The following is a 25,265-nucleotide window of genomic DNA, read 5'->3' on the forward strand; positions in this document are numbered from 1 at the left end:
TACATATACATACATATTGTATCTGTTACTCCTTCTTTAAAGTGAATTTAACATGAATCTTTATAAGTGAGCCACTCTCATGCTGCACTGCAGAGGATATAGAATTGGAATTTTAGGTAACAGGGATTGCTGGAGGAGAATAAGAGGAAGAGCCTGTGGAATTCAGGAGGATTATTTTGGGGAGAGAAACTTCCAGTTGCCAGGATGATGGCACTGATAAATTACTCAGAGGAACATTACTGAAATTTGATCAACTTTTGCCTGACCGTACCTCCCAGTCTGAACTAGAAATAAACTCTCTATTGTGTTTTATTGGGAGGGAGAGTAGAAATGACAGACGGAGAAGGAAATGGGAGTTATCCAACAGGGACTCCTCTAGACCCGCATTAGCCTTTCCAATACAGCAGCCAGGGCCCAAACCTTCGATGTGCCAGCGAAGGGCGTGGACAAAACTATCCACAGCTGTGCATAAATGCTTGGAGATATGCTGGGTGTGGTCACCCATATTCATGGTATTAAGGACTTCCTGTAAGTTTACGAAAAAGGAAGTGCCGAAGACTATGTGCATGGGTGTGCGCCTACTGGCTTGTAAGCTTCTCACTGAGTTCCAGTGCATATTTCTGGGTGACAGAGGGAGGAGGGTGAATGGTGGAGAGGACGTGAAGGAGGCACGATAAAGGTGGCAAATCAGCTTGCCTTGGAGCCTGTCTGGGAAGCTTCCATGGTGCCGGATATCACTCTCCATTTCTTCGGGTCTGGGACTGTCTTTAATTACCTGTTTGGTTTTACTCCCGTATTTCTGGGCTACTACATCTGTTTGTAATTTTCTCTCAATTACTAAAACAATATATATTCAACGAAGCAAATTTGAAAAATGTAAAAGACATGGAAAATTAAACAAAACTGGCTCATAATTCTGTCAGCCAGTAATAACCACCATTAATATTTTCTTGTGTATCGTTTCAAATATTTAGTTTTACAAAACTGGGATGCTGGTATACACATTGCTTCCTAGCCTGTGTCCTGCCACCCCATGACTTTTATCTCTGTTTTTATGTGCCAACCCCCTGTATATTCTTCATGGCTTGGCATCTCACTTGGGCCTCTCTCCATCTTGCTGCTGTCTCCCATCCTTTCGCTGTACCCGTGTTTTCTCAATGGCTTCCCTTACATCTTTTTTCTGTGTACGATCTTTCCACTGAATTGCTCCTTTGCTTGTACATTCAAAAAATATTTTTTCATAATCACCTGTCAAAACATCAATTCTCAAAAGCTCTAAAGATCTTTCTATCCCATGTTAAACACTGCTGGAGAAAAACATAATGATTATATCAACTGTTCAAAATTCTATTTCTCAAACATGATCTGCTGTTGGAAATGAAGTGTGCTCCTATCTCTGGGTCTTTTAGTTTCCTCTCTGCCCCCAAATCCCCTTCTTGAGCTATTTTTGGTGTCTTCAAGAGATTCAGCACAAACATCTATCATGAATATGGATTCACTGAAGTTACTCAATCAAATCATTCCTGCCTCTTTAACCTGTGTGCTCCCCTCCACCCCAGTTCTGGGAATTGAACTCAGGACCTTGTGCTTGCCAGACAGGCACTGGAGCCACTGAGCTACATCCCCTGCCCTAACCTGTGTGCTTCCTGAAGTGAAAACCATACCTACTGGGGCCATACCACACAGCAAGGGCTCAACATACGTAAATAAAAAAATAAATAAATGAGAAAATCTACATTCATTTTTCCTTTTCCAGTTGACAAAGGGGTTTTACCTACAGTGTCATATTTAGTCTTTAAAAACAGTCCCTATGACATTGGTTCAGTGCCATTATTTTGTCCCTCTGAAATATAGAGATTTTGAGCAGGACTTGCACGGGTTCTCAGTGCTTAGAATGGCGAACATCCAGGAGACTGGTGTTACTTTTGCTCTGCTGTCTTTCTCAGACTTCCCCTCCAAAGTAGCCTCGAAGTAGCCAGCAAAAATGCCCTACTTGAGACAGTGTGGGATACTGCTAAATGCAATTCTTTCAACTTAAAATTGTCTTCACCTTTGTACAAGTTTAGTGAATATGAGTTGTGACTACTTATAACACATGAGCTAATGTACTTAAAATTGCCTGACTCTACCTTCCCTCAAGTAAAATTGTTCTCCAAAAGATGCCCCACCCCATACTTATCATCTGGTTTCTAGAACCTGTGATCATAAATGTCTCCAGAGGTCTGTATAAATCAAATGTGAGAAATAACATGCTGTACCACACAGCTTTTCCCAGTTGTGGGTGGAGGGCAGGCCCTAAAACCCTTATCTGTGTATCAGTGAGTGAAATGAGAAGCACCTACTCGATTAAGCATGGTCTATTTCCAGTGCAAATTTTCTGATCAATATCCTAGTTCCAAAGGTTATCAGAGATGATTTGAGCAGGATGTAAAGATGTCTTGCAACTTAGATGGAAAGAAAGTCCTCCCTCGGTCCCCTAGATATATAATTATCCTCCATCCTTCCCTCATCCGCACAACTAATGGACCTCTTGTGGATGACTATTAAACTTATTGGAAATATTTAGAAAATATAATGTGCCCCAGAGAGAAAAATGTTAAATACTTATACATCTGGAATGAGAAAAAGTCAGTAGGGAAGACAAAGTTTTGTGTTACTTAGCTCCTAGATACACCTGCTGAAACATGCAGAGTCCCGAGTTGTAATAAAAGGATAAAAACTGCAATGGGAGGGCATTCAATGCATATTTAGATTGTATTACTGGAGGATTTTTGTTTTACACAGCAGAATGAGACAGGAAATCTATTTTTTATGGGCCATTATTTATAGGGGACAGAATTTTCAAGAATCTGGCTTTCTGCTTTATAAAATTATCTCCAAATGCAATAATCACATGTCACTGCTCCATTTTCTGTTGCTACTCATAATAGCCTTTTTGATAAATATGTTCTTCTATCAGTAAAAGTATCTAACAACCTACTTAGATTTATTTGTTGAAAAAAATCACTATAAAATGTCAATCATTCTGTGCTCCTGTCAGAGTATAAAAGCAAGCATGTGGCAATAAAGTGAGACAACATACTTGAATTCCAGTTCAAATCATCATCTTAGTTGGCTTTGGTTTTCTTATATTTTGGAATCTTAAAAATGCTGTCTCTCTTGGATGGGGATATTGCACAAACTGAAAATTTGCCAAGGTCTAGAAAAATCCCAAGATCACAGACTACGATAAAAATTCAAATCCACAAGGCACATATTGGGAATGCAATAAATCACAATTTTTAATCTCTTTTAATCTTATGACGCATATATGCAGAGATCAGGGACTTAAAGAAAGGATTTCTTATCAGAATTGCCTTCACGAATAAAACCATGTTCTAAGAGTTCTTCCCTTAGAGGCTTTAAATTTCAAAATACTGATGTTATAGCAAAATAAATACACAGACTCCAGAAAGTAAAAAGAATCTGGTCCCTTCTTCCAGTATCAGCTTCCTTTTACCACCCTCCTCTGGTGGCTGCAGGCCAACTCCTGTGGCAAGACATTTAAAAACAACTGTATGGGTCTGTATTGATGGGCAACATGCAACTTGGCTCCATGAAGTCTGCAGAGATTCAGGAGCTAGCACTGTTACCTGCCTGACTTCAATGTATCTTTGTTTGCTTACTACAGGAAAAACAATTTAATAACAGGCAGTTTACAGTCTTGATTATAATTGGCTGGCATGGTTCAGTTCTCCAGTACTGGAAAAACTCTGCCAACAGATTTGGTGGTTTTATTTATTTTTTTATAAATTCAGCTTAACGGCCCATTTGTGATTGAATACAGGATTTCAGCCTACATTACTGACTTCTGGTATAGTAGGAGCCTTAGATTTTACCCAGAATTTCCATCTCTAAGATAGTAACGTGTCTGGAGGTGAAAGGTAATACACTAGCTATTTTGTCTGCATAACAATTCAGGGGCAGATTTTTAATTGAACCTATCAATTTACCATCAATTGGGACTGAACATAGACAAAACCACTAAGTGTGAAGATTCTATTAGAAAAATTACTGGTTTGTGTTAATTTGTCAGATCCACGACAGAAAATAATACTTCACTGTAAACCCAAGTATTGAAATTATGTGGAATAAGTTTTATGAATGATATATTCATCATGATCAGTGAAAATACAAATTTAAAATTTGTCTTTGGATATTGGGCTTTTCTATTATTTTCATTTGTTATTATTTTTATTATTAATTATATATTATTTCATTTATTATATGTGGCTATTAGATTTTGGGTATGATTGTCAATTTTTGTTATGGTGATAACAGAGGAAAAGGAGTTCGTTTTTATGTGAGGGACTTTGAAAGAAGTCAGGACCATTTTAAGACATTCATTTATTTTTTATCATGTTCAACATAGACAATTCCTTATTCTGACTTGAAAAGCAAATGATCTAATTTGTTCTAGGATTTGGGAACATTTATTGCAGAATAATAAAAATGATATAACAGAAGTAAGACATAAAACATAGACCAATTCAAATATCTCCATTTTCGGTCTCTAAGTGTTTCATTTCCCAGATTCTGTTCTGCCTTTTCTTTCTATGCCTCTTTAAATCACCTTGAGCTACTTGGCCTTTTGCCATCTTCTTTTTCTTTCACACCAGCAGTATGTGTATTTTAATGCCAGCCTCAAGTGCTGCTTACATTTTTCTGTCTTGTAAATTCCTTTTCCTGTTAATAGAAAAGAAAAGAAGATTTGGGGATCTCGTCTCCCTTTCTCCCTCTTTCCTTCCCTACCCTCTGGAAAACAAACACTCAGCTACTCAAGATCAACATGCATTTCTAACCCAAATGCCATTCTAATTTTTCTACTCTTGAAGAAAATGACATAATAGTCTTGTTTCATTTGGAACCTAAAGAGGAAAGCTTTCAACATCTCATCATAAAAAATAATAAATATAAATATAATTAGATTACTGAAATTCCCACTTACTCCTACTCTAGGAAGAGCAGTATTGTATAGAATTGAATTTTATCAAATCCTGTTTTTGTATCTATCAACATGTTCATATAACTGTTTTCCTTCATTACATTAGTAGGGAGAATTACTTTGTTCTGAGTATAGGTTACTTTTGGAATAAACATCTCTAGCAATGACCTCCTTCTTTTTATTCCTGATATTAGTTATTTTGCCTTTAAAAATTGTTCACATGGGTTTATCACTTTCATACATCATTTTAAAAAAAATTTGGATCTGTTAACTTACACTATAATGCATTTACTTTCATTTTGTTTTTTAAAAATTTTCTTTATTTCTTTGGTTTTAATTTTTTTCAAATGTCTTAAAATGGATTCCTAGATTAAAATCTATTGTTAATGTTCAACTTCTCTTTTCTGATATACTCATTAATACTACAAATTTTCCTCAGTGTACAGCTTTAGCTGCTTCTCAGTGTTTCAATGTGACATATTTTAATCCTGATTGACATCACTGCCATTTTGATTAACATATAACCCATGGATTATTGAGAAATATGTCACAACTTCTGAACATTTAGATGTCTTCTAGTTATCATTTTGTTATTGTTATCTAGTTTAGTGTCACAATCACAATTAAGTGAGATATTTTATCTAATTTAAATTCTTTGCAGTTTCCCAGTTGTTGTATTAGTTCCTCTCAGGGATTTGTTTTACAATTACCTATCTGCTGTTATAGAAGCAAATTATTCTTGTTTATATCTGAATTTTCTTCATTATTAGTGCAGTATTCATCTTTTGGGATGCTGACCTTTTTTCTTAGTGATTTAAAATTTTAACAGTTAAATTATTTAGCATTTTTTCTTTATAATTTGTTTCTTTTATTTCATGTTTCAGAATATTGCTTCTGATCTTGATTTCCTAAAGATATTCATAGACATCTATTTTTTTAAAGCTTTTATAATAGTGAAAGTAAACTAAATAAATAAGATACTGGGACAACATATATAAACCAAGACTGGGCTATGCAAAGTATATACTATTACCCTACATAAAATGATTTTCTTTTAACCTTTCCTTTACTTATTTATTCAGATCCATTAAAATCCTCTTAATAACAGTAGCCAGCACAATTATGTATCAGGATCTGTGTTAAATGATGTACAGTCACATTCTATTTAATCTCAAAGCAATTCTCTAAGGTACATGTTATCTTTTTTCTTTTGGTTTACAAGCAAGGAAAGTGTCACACCCAAAGTCAGAGATCTGATAAGCAGCAGAACCATGTTTGAATTTGGGCAGCTTTATTTCAAGACTTGATTAGTGTGAAATGCTAAATTCATTCACTAATGGTGCACAAATAGCTAGTAATTACTCGTTGCCTCAGGAATTTCTCTTGTTCTGCTTCTCTTGTTTTTCCTTTCATCTGGTTTCCCTGGCTTCCATTCCTTTGATTTTGACTTAGAGTCTAACTTTTTGCACAGGTTCTTTGGATTGACAGCTTAATTTTAATGATCTTTCTAGCTTTGATTTAGTACTAACTTTTTATTGCTACTGTGTTTGGCTGCCCCTCTGGCTTTCATTCCATTCAAGGTTCAGGGCTGAGTCTATTGCCTAACAGAGGATATTAAATAACAAGTAAGCTATGATTTTTGTAGGATTCTAGTAGCAACTCATAACAGTTCCAATACTTCCTCTAAACATTACTTATAATCATCTCCTTTGTCTCTGTCCTCTTCTTTTTCCCCTCTCTGTCTCTGTTTCTCTCTATGTCTTCCTTCCTTTCTTTTTTCTCTTTCATTTACCAGATAGCTATCAATAATGAACTGGTCTAGTTTAAGCATCAGACATATGCAGGTATGTAAAGTATATGTTTTTCCTGGTAGAGCCCATATTGCATCTGAGAAGACAAAAACTGCTGATAATAGTCACGTGACAATGGTTCAGAAAGAATTCTAGATGCATTGTGGGATATTGTCATAAAAGAGGTGTCACAGGAACTGGACCTCTAAAAAGTTTTTCACATAGGTGGGGAGAGATGCTTTAGAGCTAAGGGTTAAATGAGGATGGTAGATCTCTGTAAAGTATTTCCCTTTAAAATAGAATAAAAAGCCCAAGGTAAAGAGCTTTGATAATTCTGGAACAAGAGCAGTGGTCTCAAAAAACTGATGTTTGTGATGTTATAATCTTTCATTTGGGCCCCTACTTTCTTTATTCTCTCCCTCCTTTTCCTTTTCTCAAGTGGTTTTGGTAACCACATAGCTGTGACAATTTGCAAGTAACTCATTTATGAAGTACAGCATAGTCCATAGTCAAGTCTGAAACCCTAAAAAGCCACAAAATCTGCATGATCTGATAGCACCCAGGCCCAGGGCCCTTTGCATCTATATAAATCTTTTGCCATTGTAAAGTAACTCAGTGAGCCCCGGTTAAATATTTTCCTTTTCTTCACCCTAAGGGACTCTTTCCTGGTAAAACACTAAAGCAGTGATCGTGAGCCTGTGGCACGCCTGCTGCAGTTGGCTATTTGTTTCACTGAAAGCTCTAAAACATTCACCATCACAGCACTAAAGTCTTAATAAACTCACTTACTCAGTTACTAACATTTCTCTTACTTCATGTAATTTCTAGTCCAATTTATTTCTCTTTAGCACTCCAGGAATTTACAAGAATTTTAAAAATCCTCAACTTATCCATATTCTGTTCCAGATTTTTCTGCATGTGTTGGTTAACTCTTTGTTTCTAAATGCCAAGTAAAATGATTGTTTTTAAAATTAGACCACTTAAAAACACATTAATATGAAAAAGGTAAATAAAAATAGGAATGGATAATATTCTCCTTTACCAATTCATAAATGACAAAACTGTTTTTAAGATAAGAATTTAGCAATTTCAAATTCATATAAATATAATCAAATTAATCTAATATTCATAAAATTTAAAAAGATGAAGTAATATTACATAATTTTATTTATGAATGATTCAAAACACTTTGATTTCTCTGAAATATTGATATATAAATTAAAATGTTAAAACTTTAGTTTTCAAAAAAGAGGAATAAAATATTTCCTGTGTGAAATAAACATAGTAATGCTTCAATACCATTATTTGATGTTTAAATCAGGTCAAACACATCTATATTCTCAAAAAATTTTATGCTATAGCAATTCTGATGCATGATTATAGTGATTATCATAAATAAAAACATATGGAACACTGACAAAAACATCCAAAGAAATGTTATCTATGCTTATTAAATGATGGAACGCAACTTCATCCATCAACTAAGCAAATGTTTTTGTTGAAATATATTCATTAAATTTTTGCTGATGTTGGCCAGCTATTTTTACACAATGATTGGAAGATTTTATTGCCTTATATATATTTTAAAAATGAACTCACACCCTGAAATAATTTCATGGGAAAATTTGAGTTTAGGAAATGAAGCATATAAGTTGTTAAGGTACCACAACAAAGCTCAAAAACCAGGAAATATTCTCATTCATCATTTCCTTTAAATTAACTTTTCTGTTAGTGTATATTTGTAATATTTTGGGAAATTGGTACATGTATATAGCACATCTTGCTTTTTTTCAAGTATTTATTGACCATTTGTACTGCTGAAGTGTCTATTTAGTTCGTTTAGTCTTTTTTATATTTGCAATCAGCTGATTTGCACTGGTTCCTTCCATTTTACTGAAACATGCTCAGATATTTCCTAAAATTAGAGATGTCCTCTTTACTGTACCTAGGGTTATTAGTCTGGTTCTGTTTTTTTAAATGCATTTCTAGATTTCTTAAGCAGTTATCTGAATTAATTGCCTTTATGTCCTAACCACTCATTCACAACATCGTATATCTTGTTTCCCCACCTCTGTGATGAAATTGTTCTCCCAAAGGACAACACAAACTCATTGTTGTCAAAGCCAGTGGCTCTCTCTTATACAGTATCTGAGATTCTTTTCTATGGCTTCTGCATTTGATAAAACATTTTCTTGAAAATATTTTCTCTTTTAACTTCTGTGACCCTGACATTTCCTGGTGTTCTCCCACCTCTGTTTTACTTCTCAGTTTTCTTATCTGTTTCCTCTTCCATCTCTTGCCTTTTAAGCTCAAATATTTTCTGCATGATTATGTACACATTTTTCTCTGCCTCGGCATTCTAACTTTGAGTCATTTCATTCCCTTTCATAATTTCAATTATTAGAGAAGTTGTTGACTTTTTGAATCATAGGCTTCTTTGTGTAGCTGACCAAAGCAGTGAATTACTCCTGTCCAGTATTCACACGACAGTGTAGCAGCTAATATCGATTAAGCATTTACCAATTGAGTATTCATTCAGTCCTTACAATTGTCCCATGAGGTTGGTTAAGAAAACTTTCCAGTGATGCATATCTCCTGAATGGTTTGGGTGGATGCGTGTCCCACAAAGTCCATATATAAAGGCGGCCCCCACATCCTGATACTGGGAGGCACCACAGACTTGTCCAACTTGAAGCTTTATGGGAAGTGCTTAGGCCACTGGAGGTGTGGCCATAAGAGGGATAGGGGGGCTGTGGAGTTTGTGTGTGTGTCTGTTTGTCTCTCTCTCTCTCAATCTTTCTGTCTCTCTCCATGTCTCGCTCAGATTTCTGACTCAAGTTGTACTCACTCACTCCAAAATATGTTCCTGCCATTGCCATGCGCCACTCTTATCAAAGGACAAAACAATGCGTTGCTTGATGTTGGATTTGAACCTCCAAACTGTGAGATAAAACCTTTCCTTTTTCTAAGTTAATCTCCTTGTACACTTCAGCATAGTAACATGAAGCTGACTAATACACCCCCAAAATGAACATAGTGGGATTTAAGCACCAGCAACCGATCTTAAATATCATAAAGCACTCAGATTCTGCATTCATTATTAAGGGAATAGTGACTGTTTGGATCATTTTTCAGGAATTCCTAACTTGCACTACTAAGGTGAAGACCACAAAACTTCTCTCTTTGTTTATAACTTCATTTTTTCATATAATCCTTTTTTCCCAAAAATATTTTATTGAGGTTTCATTGCTGTGTAATAAATTACATGAATTTAAAGTGCACATTTCTTTTTCTGGTACTGAGGATCAAACTAAGGACCTTGCATTTGCCAGGCAGGTGCAGCACCACTGAGCTACATGCTCTGTCCAAAGTGTACAACTTGATACATGTTGACATAGTTAATACCTGTGAAATCATTACCACCCTCAGGACAGTAAACACATTCATCATTTCCAAAAGTTTTTCCAGCGCCTCACTCCATCCTGCCAGACCTTTCCTCATGCTGCTCAGAGAAAAACATTAATCTGCTTTCTGTTACTATAGAAGCTTGCATCTTGCAGAGTTTTATACTAACGGAGACATGCAGTTTGCATGGTCAACTCTGTTCACTCAATTTAAATATTCTGAGATCTACTATTGTTATTGTGGTTACTTTTGTTGTTGCTGAGACAAAATACTAAACACCCCAAGTTAAAGGAGGAAAGATTTATTTTAGCTTGTACTTCATAGAGGTTTCAGTCCAACGTCAGCAGGGTCCAAGGCAGAGGGACATGACAGACGAGACCATGGCAGGGCAGGCAGCCAGCAGCAGCAAGCGGCCAGCAGCAAGCCTGCCTCTTTCTGCTCTTCTATATTCCATCCAGGCTACAAGCCTATTGATTGGTGCAGCCCACACCCAGGGTTGGGCTTCCGTTATCCATTCTCTTTGTACACATTAGCATACCTTGGATACAGACACGTCTGAAAAGCCCACCTATGTCCGCAGGAGGCTTTGGGGAACATCTAGATAAAAGGTATAACAGTGGTTGAATGAAACAGTAGTTTATTCCATTTTGTTTTGCTTTGTTTTGTTTTGCTAAGTAGTATTTCATTGTACAGTTATAGCAGAATGTATTTATCCATTGATTGGACATGTGGGTTGTTTCTATTTTGATGTAACTACATATAATACTGCTAAGGACGTTTTTATATATGTCTTTAGTCATGCTTTCAATTCTCTAGAGTAAATAACTAGGATTCAATTTGCTAGTATATTAGACATAATCCCTTTAAATTTTTGTATTTCTCAGTGGTACCATGCCTGCCTGGCAAGTGTAAGCCTGAGTTCAATTCCAGGTACCAGGAATAAAAGTTCCATTTTTAAATTTTGAAAAGATGTCAGTTTTGCAAAGTGCGCCATTTTATAAATCCATCCTCAGTATATTGGAATTCATTTTTCCACATCCTTGCCAACATAAATATGATTAGATTTTTTATTTTAGCAATTTTAATAGTGTAGTATTGTGTTTTAATTTTGTGTTTCCTTAAGGACTAATAAAGTTGAGAATCTGTTCATGAGTTTCTGTGCCACTTGAATGCATTATTTAAGTATCTTTTCAAATATTTTTACCGTTTAATGAACTAAGATGTTTTTCTTATTGAGATTTAAAAGTTCTTGACATTATCAGAACATAGGAATACAGAACATGTGCATTTGCAAGTGTTTCTCCCAGTCAGTGGACTTATCTTTTCATTATCTGAACAGTTGTTTGTGGAAATAAGAAATTTGGAATTTTGAGTAAATACTTTTTTTTTTTTATGGGTTATGCTTTTGGTTTTATATGAAAGAAATTTTCTTTAGAAAAACTTACAGGGTTTTTCTATATTTTCTTCTAGAAATGTTAAAATGTTGGTTTCCCATTTGGGCCAAGGAACTAGTTTTACTTAATATTTATATGATGTGTGAGGTGTGGATAATATTTATATTTTGTGAATGATAATCCTACTGTCCTAGCACCATTTGTCAAAAAACCTATCTTTTCTATAGTGACCTGATACAAGCGTTAAGAAATAGTCTCTGTTCTTTAAAGATCTGGAATAGTTGGTTTAGAATTGGTATAACTTCTTCCTTAAATATTGAGTAGAATTTATCAAAACAGCCATATGGGGCCTGGGGATTTAGCTCAGTGGTTCCACTGCCTGCTTCTCAAGAGGAAGGTCTTGAGTATGATCCCTGTACAAAAAAAAAAAAAAAAAAAGCCATGTGGAACTAGTATTCCAAGAAGATATTTTTTAATTTTTTTATTGTAACAAAAGATAAATAATAAAATTTACTATCTTTACCACTTTTTCAAATTTTTTAAATTTAATTTTTTTTTTAGAAGAGCTTTTAGGTCATAGAAGAACTGAGCAGCAAGTACAAAGATTTCTTATATACTCTCTGCCCTACCTATACATAACTTCCCTCATTATCAACATCCCCTACCGGACAGGTATATTTGTTATAACTGGCAAACCTACACTGACACGCCATTATCGGGGAGAGTCCATAGATTATGTAACCACTCATTGTTGATATTCTAAGTTCTATGGATTTGAACAAATGCATAATAACAAGAATCTACTATTATAGAATCCTATTGAATAATTTCACCTTTCTAAAGTATACAGTTCAGTGGTATGTGCATTCACTTTCTTGTAGAATCATCACCACCTCTCATTTCTTTTCATCAGGCAAAACTGAAACTTTACACTTAATGAAAAAGAATCCTTTCCCTAATCTCTTCTCAGCTCCTAGCAACTACCTTTCTAGGTTTTTCTCTATGATTTTGACTACTCGAAGCATATCATAAAATTGGAACCCTGCATTATTTAGGTATTTTTGTGACTGACTTTTTATTTACATAAAGTCCCTAAGGTTTACCCATGCTGTAGCAAATGTGAACATTTCCTTTCTTTTTAAAGCTTAATAATAATATCATATTTGTTTATCCAGTAACTGTCAGGAAATATATGGGTTGCATCCACATGGTACAGATTGTGTAAATTACTACCGTGAACATGGGAGCACAGATATCACTTTGAGACATTTTCAGTCCTTTCACGTATACACCCAGAAGTGTGTTCCTGAGTCAGACTGTAATCATACTATGATCTTTTGGGAGAACTGCCCTACTATATTTCCAGAGGCTCTGTATTTCCATTTTACATTCCCATCAGTGAATTTGCAACAACACAAGTTTTCCAGTTTCTCCTCATCTTGCCAGAACTTGCTTTTTTTTTTTTCTTTTAACAATTGCCATTCTAATGGGTATGAGGTAGTATCTGATTGTAGCGTTGATTTGCACTGCTCTAAGAATTTGTGATGCTGAGCAGCTTTTCCTGTGATTACTGGTCACTTATCTTCTTTGAAAAAAAGTTTGTTCTAGTCCTCTGCCCATCTTTGAATCAAATGTTTTTGTTGTTGCCATCAAATTTCTCTCTATATTCTAGATATTGATGGTTTTTCACATATATGATTGGCACATATTTCTCCATCCTATAAGTTGTCTTTACTCTTTATCATTATTAACTATTATAATTTATGTTATTGGTCATTTAAGGTTTACAGCATGACTTTTTAGCAGATTGATACACTTTCTAATACTCTCCCACTTGATGTTTAGGATAAGAGTCTTGTAAAAGTACATCTCCAAACTGATATATTGGTATACTTCACTTTTCCCTATTTCTTGTGCTGTTGTTTTCATACATTTTACTTATGCTATAAAACCACAAATACATCAATTTTTTGTTAATCAATCATCTTTAAAAATTAAATGATGGGGAAAAAGTATATCTTTATCAAGTTACTATTATTGGTGATATTTATTCCTTGGAATTTTGTAGTGTCTATCTGATGGTGGTGAATTCCTTAAGCTTACGTATTTCTAAAAAAATTTTATGCTTACTTCTGAACATATTTTTACTAGGTGTAGAATTCTGGACTGACTTTTAAAAATAAATCTTTCAGTTCTTTAAAGATGTTATTTTCTTCCTTATAACTTTTTAAATGAGAAATTTATTTCATTCTTATCCTTGTTCTTTTATAGATCTTTTCCACTGATTGTTTTTAACATTTTCTCTTTATGAATTATTTTGAGCAATTTGATTCATATGTGACTTACATTTTTGTGTTTGGATTTTACTGAACTTCTTATATACATACAGCATAGAGTTCTGATCACATTTGGAAAATTTTCATCCATTAGTTCTTCAAATAAATTTTCTATCTTCCCTATGCTGAAGACTCCAATTAAATGCATATTTAAGCTACTTAAAATTGTTCCATGTGTGACTGATAAAATTTTCCTTTTAAAAATTGTTTTTCTCTTTGTGTTTTTCAGTAGTTTTAATTTCTATGGGTACAAGTTCACCAACAACTAATAACCAGTGAAGCTCATTCAGTAAACTTTTTAAAGAATAAAACCCCTTTTAGTTTTTACCGTGCATATTTCATTTTTACATTAACCACAATTCACCTTAACTTTTTCAATGTTCTTACTGTCTCATTCTGCCATCCATGTCAGTTCTCAGTTGTTCAATCAAGAGATACTTTTTCTAAATGTATGTCACTTTTTCTTGCTTCTTTTCTGATCTGGTAAATTGTCTTAGTTACTTTTCTTGTTGCTGAGGCCAGATGCCTAACACCCAGTGTTAAGGGAGGAAAGGTTTATTTGGCTCACAATTTGTGGAGATTTCAGTCCATAAATGGCTGGCTCTGTAGTGGGGTGGCGTGGCAGACAGGCAACAGAGAAGAGAAACTATTCACAGCAGGCAGAAAGGTAGCAAAGCAAGCAAGGGCCTTTAGTAGCCTTTTTTGTCCCCATTTATACTCTCTCTAGGCAACCAGGATTAGGGTGGTACCAGCCAATCAGTGGACTTGACTGATTTATTAATCACACACCCTTAATCCCAGGGTCACACACTCTAGATTCAGCCACCTCTGAGAAGCACCGTCTATGACTGCATGAGGTTTTGGAAGGACAGAGTGACGAAAACCACAAGATAAATCTTAACTTGATACTAAATAATTTTCTGTGCTGGATGTCTTTGTATTCTTCCAATTTCGTGAGCTTTGTTCTAAGAGTAGTTACTTAGACACAATTTAATTATTTTTCAGCCTTGCTTTTAAGATTTGTTAGGTAGCAACAAAGCAGTGCTCAGTCCTCCCCCTCCCCTCTCCCTTCTCAGTAGAGTCCTACTTTTCTAAATTCTGTTGTGAACTCTGGCTACGTTAAGTATTCCTAGACTATTGGTTCCCTTCTTTCAAGTTTGGAAGTTCTGCAGATTCTACATGGGTTTCTCTTCTCTGCCCTATGGCCCATCTCTTTCAAGTGAGCAAGCTGAAACAATTTAGAGCCCACCTTGTTTGGCTCCAGTCTTTCAGGAATTACTGTTCTTTGTTGCCTGGTATCCAGTATCTTAGAGATTACTGGGTCAATATTGAGTCCTGTTTTGGGTGGTTCTTTATGAAAAATAGAGCGGAGTGAGATAGGGGATAAAGAAAAGTGTTGAATAGACTTGAATAGGCTGCTCAGAATCACCTATTAATTTATTTACTTGAAGAGACACTGAGGAATTCATGAAAATGAGCCATGAAGTTATCTTGGGGAAGAGCATTTGATTCAGAGGCATCAGCAAGTTGAAGGACAGCAACTGGACTTGCGACAGCACACTACGGAGGTCAGCAGAGAGGGCTGCGGAGATCAGGCTGGAAAGAAAACCAGATACTCAAACAACGGGAGCCTCAAAGGAGGAGGAACTTTCAAATTTATTTTATGTGTGATAGGAAGCTATTTTAGGATTGACAGTATTGTATGTATAGAAGAATAAGGTTTAGTATTTTTTATCAGTACATGCTTGCAACATATAATGCTAACATTGCCTGTGTGGAGTTTGTACATAGGCATAACACATCTTAATTCCTTTTTTTATCCCTTTCTCTTCCCTCCCTTCCCTCTTCCTTCATCTTTTGATTCTTTGCTCAATTGAGAGCTATCTTCTTATTATTATCTTTTACTTTGCTCTTTATAAATTACAAAACTAATTTGGATTCTTCTATAAGAGAAAGCATGTGATGCTTAAGCTTGTGTGTCTGATTTATTTCACTTAACATTGTGGTCTCAAGGTGCATCAGTTTTCCTACAAATGACTCAAGTAAAGGATAACACTAGATGATTTGTAGAAATGTGACTGAAAGTGGTCAAAAGTGAAGGCAGATTTAAACAATGGTGATACCACTAAAGTTGTCATAGATGATCTGATTCTACATTATTTAAAAGAAATTATTGATAAGACTGGAGAGAGATTGAGAGAGAGAGAGATTGAAAGAGAGAGACAGAGATTGAGAGATTTATTTCTAAGTTGTTTGTGGTCTTCTTCAATAACTTGAGTAATGACAGAGAGGAGTTTTGATGAGAAGAAATAAATTCTGTTTGAGTTTTAGATGTCAGTGGAAATGTCAGGTAAGCTGGTAGTCCCCAGCCTTTTTGGCACCAGGGATTGGTTTTGCAGAAGACAATTTTTCCATGGACGGGATGGTTTCTGGATGATTCAAGTGTATCACACTTGTTGTGTGCTGTTTCTATTGTTGTTAACTGTCATATATAATGAAATAATTATATAACTCAACATAATGCAAAATCAGTGGTAGCTCTGAGCTTGTTTTTCAGCTAAGAGGTGGTCCCATTTGGGGGTAATGGGAGACAGTACCACCCAAAGTGTATTGCTTACATCTAGTCTACTTTGTTATTGCAGAAAACTCTGCTGTGCAAAGACAAAATATTTTAAAAAGTTGTTTTTAAATGCTTTTGTGGCAAATGGCCTTGGGATTGGGGATCTCTGGTGTTGGCAGTTGGATATTTATGAGAAGTTATTTAAGTCGAAAAGACTCAAACTTGAGTCATTACAATACGTGCAGGATTCCATGGAGATCAATTGGAATTGCAAGCCTTGAGGAGTTCAAAGGTGAGTTCTGGTGCATTTTAAACTATAGAGGCTGGAGACTTGACATTGAATCAGCAAGCGTTCAAGAAGGAGTAGTCAGGGAGGTGGGGAAAAATCAGAAAAGTCTGGTGTTCTGGTTGACAAACAACACAGTCTACTTTTGCACTATATTAACAACACTTGTCTCCATGTTGTGATTCAAAGTGATGGAGAAAAAACTTCAAGATAAAATAACCATAAAACCTGCTGAGCTGCCTTTTTTATTTTTTTGCTTTGGACTATTATTTTCTAAATTTAAACTCTCAAATGGAAGTCTAAAAGTTATGTCTATTAGGAGATAATGTATTAAGCTGATATTTTATGTGCATGAATCAACATGTCAATTTAGTTTTATCTTACAAACACCTCAGCTTGGCCATGACATCCTTCGTATCTGGACTGACACAGCTCTGCACATCTTTGTTTTCTTTAATTGCCTAAATGTCATTTGCAGGGGTTGGGGCTTTAATGATACTTGAATAATACAATTTCTAAATGAAGCAAATTTTATTTATCATGCTTGGTGACAGACTTGGAGAGAAGGTCCTGAGAGTTTGCAAGGGGTAGGAAGAGGGTGGACATGAGTGCCCCTCGGGGCCCTGTGCCTGGGAGGCTCTCAGTACGGTCTTGCACAGAGATGCTAGGAGTGAGCAGGCCCATTTCACTGTCCTTCCCAAGCACAAACATCCCAAATATATGAAGGAAATGGAAGAAAGATGCATTGCATTTCAACCACACAACTTCATATTTTTGAGTAGTATCGAAGTGCAACAGAAGCCAAGGTTTTAAGGATAGTTACCCAGCTCTTCTCAGATAAAACTGAAGGGAATAAGTCAGGGAAGAAATTCTCTCCTGCTTTTGGGCTTGTGATAGCTTTTGTAAAATGTTACTTTCCATTTTGTCCAAAAAAAATAAAAAGTTTTTAAATGAAGCAAAAATTTGAATTTACAACTGGGCCTTCTAAAACACATTTTGTTACTGGAAATCAGGAGTTCCAGTAGTGGATCTTCACTGAGCAGCCCCAGTCCTGATGTGGATACCTGAGTTCTGCACAGTGGAGCTGGGCATGCAGACTCCCCTTTAATGAGGGTTTTGGTCATTAGTTTTTATCACATATATAAATGCAAATGCATCCCTAATTAATATTTTGGAAGCTTAATCATGCAACACTGTTGGTAGGTAGAGCCTTAGGGGTGGAGTTTAGGTCCTGAGAGCTCTGCCTTCATGGAATGGATTTATGTAAGAATGAATTTTTTCTCTTCTTCTTCTATCTTCTGCCATACGAGGGCACTGAGAAGTCTCACTAGATATGCAGTGCCCTGACCTCGGACTTTCTGATATCCTGATCTGTGAGGAAAGAAACTTCTGCTCCTTTATACACTGCTCAGTTTCAGGTATCTGTTACCGCAACACAAAGTAGACAAAGACGTTGTCTCTAAGCACAGTGAGATAGTTCAGACTTCCGTTCAGACCACCGAGCCACGTTATTCATCAGATGGTGGCACATGGCTCACACAGCAGAGGACATGGGCAGGAGAAAAGGGTCATCCAAGGCTGAAAAGGAGAAAGAAGGGGGGGGAGAGAAAAGAAGTTGGAGGGGGTGGAGAAAAGGGAGGGAAGGGCAGAGCAAAGAAAGTGAGAAGTAGCTCATCTCTTCTCACACTCTTTGCTCTGTTGGAAAGGTGCTTCCTTGAAGTCCTTACCTACAAGGGGATATGAAAACATAAGCTTCTGAGTTTTTCAAAATTTGTTTGAAGAGAGAGGAGTTAGGGAACCACTGCTGAAGAGCTTAACCACTTACAACTGCCACACGCTTCCCGCTCCATGTTAAAAATTTCAGAAGTAGTTTATTAGTTCTACTCTGGAAATTACTCCACTGCTCAGTTTCAAAGTAACTATCCTTCAAATAAAAATTTAAAAATATTATAACATGCAGTTTACCAAGAAGTCCTCCTACTTTTGGTGTTTTCCTTTGTTCCTGTGCTAAAGTGTTATGAGAATAACTTTTAATTTCAGTACAAAGAACTTTCCGATTTTGAACCTTTCCACTTCAAATTTCACCCCCATCATATTCAGTGCCTTATGTTCTGTCACTTTTACCTTACGACTGTGTTTGGAGCCTGTCTGTTTTCCTTCACCTTACTCTTTCCATCCGTATTTCTAGACAGCTTCATGTCTTATTTTGAACACTGCAATAATACCCTGGCTGATTTCTCCATTTCTATTTTTAATTCTCTGTAATACTCCCGCAATATAATAAAATGTAGCTAAGGATCTTTTATTTTTAATGTAAATTAGGGGGCTGGGTGTACTTCAATGTTAAGATTATTTACTTAACCCATGAAGATTCTGGGTTCCATGCCCCGCTGTGCAAAACAACAACAAAAACCCAAAACACAACAAAAAAAACAAGCAAAAGATCGAGTGTGTTAGTCACTTTCCCATTGCTAGGACAAAACTTAGATGAGGACAGGTTGACTATGGTTCATGGTTCAGTTCATGGTTGGCTGCCTCCGAGGCAGAAACAGGATAGCACAGGGGCCTGACAGGAGCCAGGGATGAGAACACACCCTCCAAGTTGAACTCCAGGGACCTACCTCTTTTGACCAGGTTCCACCTCTAATGTGAGACTTTGGGGGGACATTTTAGATCTAAACCACAACATAGAGAAAGGAATAAAAACAGAAGTCAGATTTTGTCCCTCCTGGCTTCTCTGAATGACCATTCCACTGTGCAGCTCCCATGACTGTTAACATGGACCACACCCCAGCGGACTGAGGACTTCTTGAGGAGAGGGGCTGCAGAGCTTCTTAACATCATCTACTCGGTTATGGGACAGTGTCTACTAGATATGTGTGTGTTAGATGAGAGAATGAGTGATAAGACTGTATTATTCTAAGTTGTTGTTAGGATAGTATATTAGCTTCCTGTCACTGTGACAAAATGCCTAAGAAAATCAACCTAAAAGAAGAAGTCAAATTCCCCACAGTTGCTGGTTCACAGTTTCAGTCCATAACTAGCTGGCTCCATTACTGTTAGGCTGACAGGAGAATCATGGTGGAAGGGTATGAGAGGCGAAAGCTGCTCCCTTCAGGGCAGCCAGAAAGCAGAGAGAGAGAGCCAGAGAGGGAGGTGCAGGGAACAAGCTATAGTTCCCAAGGTCAAGGATCCAAGATCTGCTCATTTCCACTAAGTCCCACATTGCAGATGTCAGTCATCTCACCATAATGTCATCAAATTATGAACCCACTACTGGGTTAATTCACTGATTAAGCTAGAGCCCTTGTGATCCAGTGAATTTCCAAAATCCTCACCGCTGAACACAGGATCCTGTGCAGGGACAGATCATGTCCAAACCATAAAAATAATTTCCAAAAGATTTATTCAGGGTAGGAGCTCTGAACAGGTTTTTCCCTTTCATGGATATCACATCCAAATGCCCCTGTGACATACCATTTGGATGATGTGTTTATCTAGTCAGGAGACAAACTAGAATTGACTAGGAAATGCACGTTAACACTGAAACAATATATATGGAAGCAGAAAATACCTTAACTGTTGGACTACTTTCAGTTCTGTAATTTTACAGGATCTTTCCACTTGGGGCACCCAAATTTTGTCTGAATTATTAGTTGGATCTACAATTTTACCATTTTAATTTGATACTTGAAGCTGGGTGTGGTGATGCATGCCTGTAATCCCAACACTCTTCAGAGGCTGAGGCGGGAGGATTGCAAGGTCATGCCAAGGCTGGACAATTTAGCAATTTAGTAAGACTGTGTTGCAAAATAAAAAATAAGAAAGAGCTGGGGATGTAGCTTAGTGAGAAGGTCCTGAGTTCAAACCCCAACACACACACACACACACACACACACACACACACACACGTACAGAGAATGAGACTTGCAGGCTATTTTAACTTTTGACTGTGTAACACTAATAAAACAACTAGTCAGGGAAAAAGGGAACTCTTAGTATGAAAGAGCACATGTGGTTTACTGAACAGTTTACTTAGCACAAAGACATGTCTGCTCTCTAGAGGTAACCCAATGTTAGCAACAACGTTTTTTTGTTACTCTCACAAGAACGTTAAGAAGAATTTTAGTCAAAAGCAATTAATGGAATTTTCATATTTTTGGCCCTGCATGGTACTTTTTTTCTTTTGACATTTCTCTGTTCATCTTTTTCACCTTACTCTGATTTATAACCCATGATACATCAAAATAGTTCACGGGAACGGTCGTTTTCCTCAGAATTGATGTACTAATTGAAGATAATCCTTTGTCTCTATACCAGCAACAAGGTCAGTCATTTAAAGTACAAACTCTTTATTAACCTTGTACTGTAATGTTATATTTCTACCCATGTTTGGCACTCTTAGATTCAGGCAGCATCGGCCCTCCAACTGCAGTTAACAATACAAAATGCTTGCAAGCAAGCTTGATGTCCTTTCCTTTCTTCACTCTGCACACTAGGAGACATTTTCCTGAGCTCAACATGCTTTTCTGGCGCTTTCTAGAAGAACTGCTCCAATATTTTGAGAGGCCCTCATCTTACTTTATTTCACCTACTGTATGACAAAAGTCATCCTCAAGTATTTCAAGTAGCATCATAGCACCAACATTAACTGCAACATATTTGCTTTTTGTTCACTGGTACCTTATTTTTTAGTTTTTATACTCTACTGTATAATAACAAAAGGGGCCTCTAACTGAAAATTATGGAGGGTAAATTATCGTCACATTTCTAAGTGCCATGATTTCTTTTGTTTCTTTATTGCTCCAGTTCTGTATTAGTTAATTTGCTAGATATCAACCTCGGTTTTCCCCACCGAAGTTTTACCAATCAATTATAGTAAATGACCTGTATTTAAAGTGTGTGTGTCGAAGATAATGCTTGTAAAGTTCAAAGTGCAAGCTGTATTTTAATTACTTGCTTGAACTGTATCAGAAATTGCTCAGTTGCATTGATAGTCACACCCTTTTTAAAAGTCGAATGAATTTAGTTAAAAATATTAGCAACAGACTTACCTTTATTCAGTATTAGCGATTTAAAGATTCACTGATTTAATGTTGAAGAATAATTTGTCAGTTGTCGCCTCGGTAAAATTTCTTTACTGAAAAATCTAAAATCAGATGGTTCCCTATTATTCATTCACAAATTATTAACGACAGGTTTCCTTTATTTCCTCAAAACAACATACGTACCCTGGATTAGATCAGGTCAGAGAGAACTGGAAGAGTCCCGTGAAACCAAGGGAACTGTTTATTTCTCTTGGTTATGAAATAAATATATTTACTGTATAGAGCATTCACAGAAATTGAAAAACCATGGCTTCCCACTAAATAGATTTTTCTCTGTCTCATATGTGTCAATATGTTAGGCAAAATTTTAAAAATAAACTCCCTAAAAGTTTTTTTGGGGAAAGATTTGCCATAGAATTTCGTAGCTACCATTATTGCTAGCAGTCAGTACATATAATACTCATAAGGTTTTAGCACACTGTCAAATGACACATATTCATTCTGTGCTACATCAGACCCATAGTTCTGGTTGGGGGTAGTTTCATACCCCAGGGACATTTGGTGTGGTCTGGAGACATCTTGATTGTCAGAACTAGAGATCAGAGGGGACTGCTACCTGCAACAGGGCAGTAAATGCTAGAGGAACTGCAGCACTTTCCACAGCACCCAGGAAAAGTTCTGCAGCAGTGATTTGCCCAGCCAATGTGTGAACAAGAGAGCTCCTTAGATTCAACAAAGTCCACCATGTTAAGTCATCAGCATATGAAAGTTCTATATAAAAAGTTAATTTAATGAGCAACTCTTTTCTTTTTCAGGTGTATATAAAATTTCAGTTGTCAACATCCAGATGAAAAGCTACTCAGAGCGATCCGGTCTGATAAATAGAAAATAATTTGGTGGAGGTGGCAGAGCAGGGAGTGATGTGTGGTGACTTTGGCAGTGCACAAACACAAAGCACCCCTATGAGCTGCTTTTGAAGAGGGAAAATCTGTGTATCAAGCAGAGCGCTCTAGCTCATTAGTTACCTAACTGGACTCTCTGTTCTTTACAAGAGAAACTTCCTCTGGGGTTGGAATGGGGGTAGGAGACCCTCAAGGGATGGGCGGGGGGGGTGGTGGGCAGTTTGCAAGTCTGAGAAATACAAATCTTTGAGGTGACTAAATTAAAAACATGCTATGAAGCTATAAACTCACTACTGAATCTGTGGCCTCAGGTCAGAATCCCGGCGGGAGAGCCGTTTCCTCAATGCCTGTGCTTGTTAACTTTTTCTGTAAGGAGCAGCTCAGAGCTAAGTCAGCGCTGAGCAGGACTCTGCGAGGCCACATCAAAAATGACAACGGGCGGGCCGGTGTGATGAGGTACCGGTGGGAGGTTCACCCTGGGTGAAGATTCTGTCACGGCACACCCCGGGAAAATAGCAAGGACAAATGTAAATGTTCTGTGTCATTGAACATCGCTTTGGGTTATACAAAGCCTATTCTTTTTGGACTTGAAAAGCTCCCAATTTCTGTATTCATATGTGTAAGAGATGGAGATTTTCCTATGGGCCACAGAACAACTTAGTGACGATTTCTGTGTCTGTTTTCTCCACAGTGGTTAGTTGGGGCCCTGTAGCAGCAGCCCGTTCTCCAGGCCTGCAAACACAGCACCCTAGTGCTTTTGTCTTACAACTGTGTTTTGTAGCAATGGACAAATAAGAAAGATGCCATAATTATTTTATGTGTATTAAAAATGGTGTTCACTAACACTCTATGAAAAATATCACTCATTTCAATTGTTTTCTAATTAGTTCATTAATTGATTCATTAATTGGGTGCTGAGCTTGGACCCAGAGCATCACACAGGCTAAGCCTACCCTCTACCACTGAGCTACACCCTTAGCTCTTTATTTATGAAATTTCCTAATACCCAATGCAGAGGTTTCAACAAGGGGCAGTTTTATCTCCAGGAGGACAATGGCAACACTTGGAGGTATTCTGGTTGTCACAACTATGGAGTTGTTAACGCTGTCTAATAGGTGGAGATTGGGGTGCTGCTGAATGTCTTATAATACCCAAGCCAGGACCCCACAACAAGTAATTATCTGACAAAATTGTCATTAGTGGTGCAGCTATGAAACCTAGGCCTAATGTACTGTCAGCAGCCTACACGGTGCTCAATGCTTATTATTTTTGAGTTATGAATGTGTAAAGTAAATATTCCGTCTACTTACGGAAACTCAGCAATAAAACTGAGAATCAAAAGATTTTGCTGCAGACTTTCTAGGCCTTCTGAAGATTCTTCCGTTGTAGATCTTGAATGGGAAATTAATTGAGAATAATTTCCAATATATATATATTCAATCATACCCCTTCAAGAATACCTCTCTGTCTAAGCCAGAAATTTGTTTCATTATAATAATGTTCTGAGCAATAAATAAAGCTCTAGAGTATCAAACTCAATATACAAACAAAATAATCATAAGAACTCAAAAATGAATTTTTTTTGTCAAGTAGAGATAGCAGTTTTAAGTACTGTATATTGTCAGCACTGGCATGTTAAGTCTCTTTCATAATTATCATGTTGAATTGAAAAGTGTTAAGGGCTTCAAATAAAACTTTTAAATTACATAATTTTTATGAAAATGAACAAATCCTATGAAAATGAATGTCAACTTTAAAGATAAATATTGCATGACAGGTAGTTTTGTTGTTGTTGCTTTTGTTTCCTAGTTGTTTCCCTTTTAACTATCTGCTGGTGTTTTTCATTGCAAGATGAGTATAGAAAAGCAAAGGGTTGATTTGAAAATCACTTAGGCAAACATATACTCTAAATCTTTGTGGATAAATATTCCTGCACTATTTTCTTGGGCTAAATTAAGGATAGTGAGCCGATAAAGTATAAAACTCAGCTATATGGCTGGATTCATTATGGATTATGTAAACTTCCTGAAGTTATTGCTCGAGTTGACAGCATGTACTACATGACACGGTGTTAAAATTATCTGTGATTCATCATGCTTTTGCCGTGTTCTTTCCTTTAAGTATTTATATTTTCTTTTATATTTGAAAGTGCTAAAACAAACAAGGCACTTTTTTGCCAAATGTAACAAACTCCCAATAACAGCTTCTGTTCCACTGTACAAAAGAAACTTTGTGCCAGTGGGAGGACCTACTTAGCAACTTTCAGATTTCTACAGGTAAAAGCACATAATTACTAATAGATATCCAAAGTTCTCAAATCCATCAAATCACTCCATGCCATGTCATGGAAAACACATGACACCAATTGCTTTGAAAAATTGAGTGATCCCAGCACTCAGGAGGCCTAGGCGGGAGGATCGCTGTGAGTTCGAGACCAGCCTGGGCTGCATAGTGAGTTCCAGGTCAGTTTCAACTACATAGTGAGACCCTGTCTCAAAAAACAAAACAAAAAAAAAAAAGAAAAATTAAGAGTGATTTTAATAGTACTTTTACCAGCAGG

At 36.6% G+C, this 25,265-nt stretch overlaps 1 protein-coding gene across 1 annotated transcript in view; it reads right to left on the minus strand.

The window, feature by feature from the left end:
- Nucleotides 1-4,583: 4,583 nt before the first annotated feature.
- LOC104870017 overlaps nt 4,584-25,265 on the minus strand; it is a 41,452-nt gene continuing 20,770 nt past the window's right edge. Inside the window, exon 4 of the mRNA XM_010635411.1 lies at nt 4,584-4,725. The gene's annotated coding sequence lies outside the window, so the exon portion shown is untranslated. The remainder of the gene's footprint in view (nt 4,726-25,265) is intronic.

Source organism: Fukomys damarensis, unplaced genomic scaffold (genome assembly GCF_012274545.1).
Source record: "Fukomys damarensis isolate Sample0158 unplaced genomic scaffold, DMR_v1.0_HiC HiC_scaffold_11, whole genome shotgun sequence".
In the NCBI taxonomy this organism is placed as follows: Eukaryota; Metazoa; Chordata; class Mammalia; order Rodentia; family Bathyergidae; genus Fukomys; species Fukomys damarensis.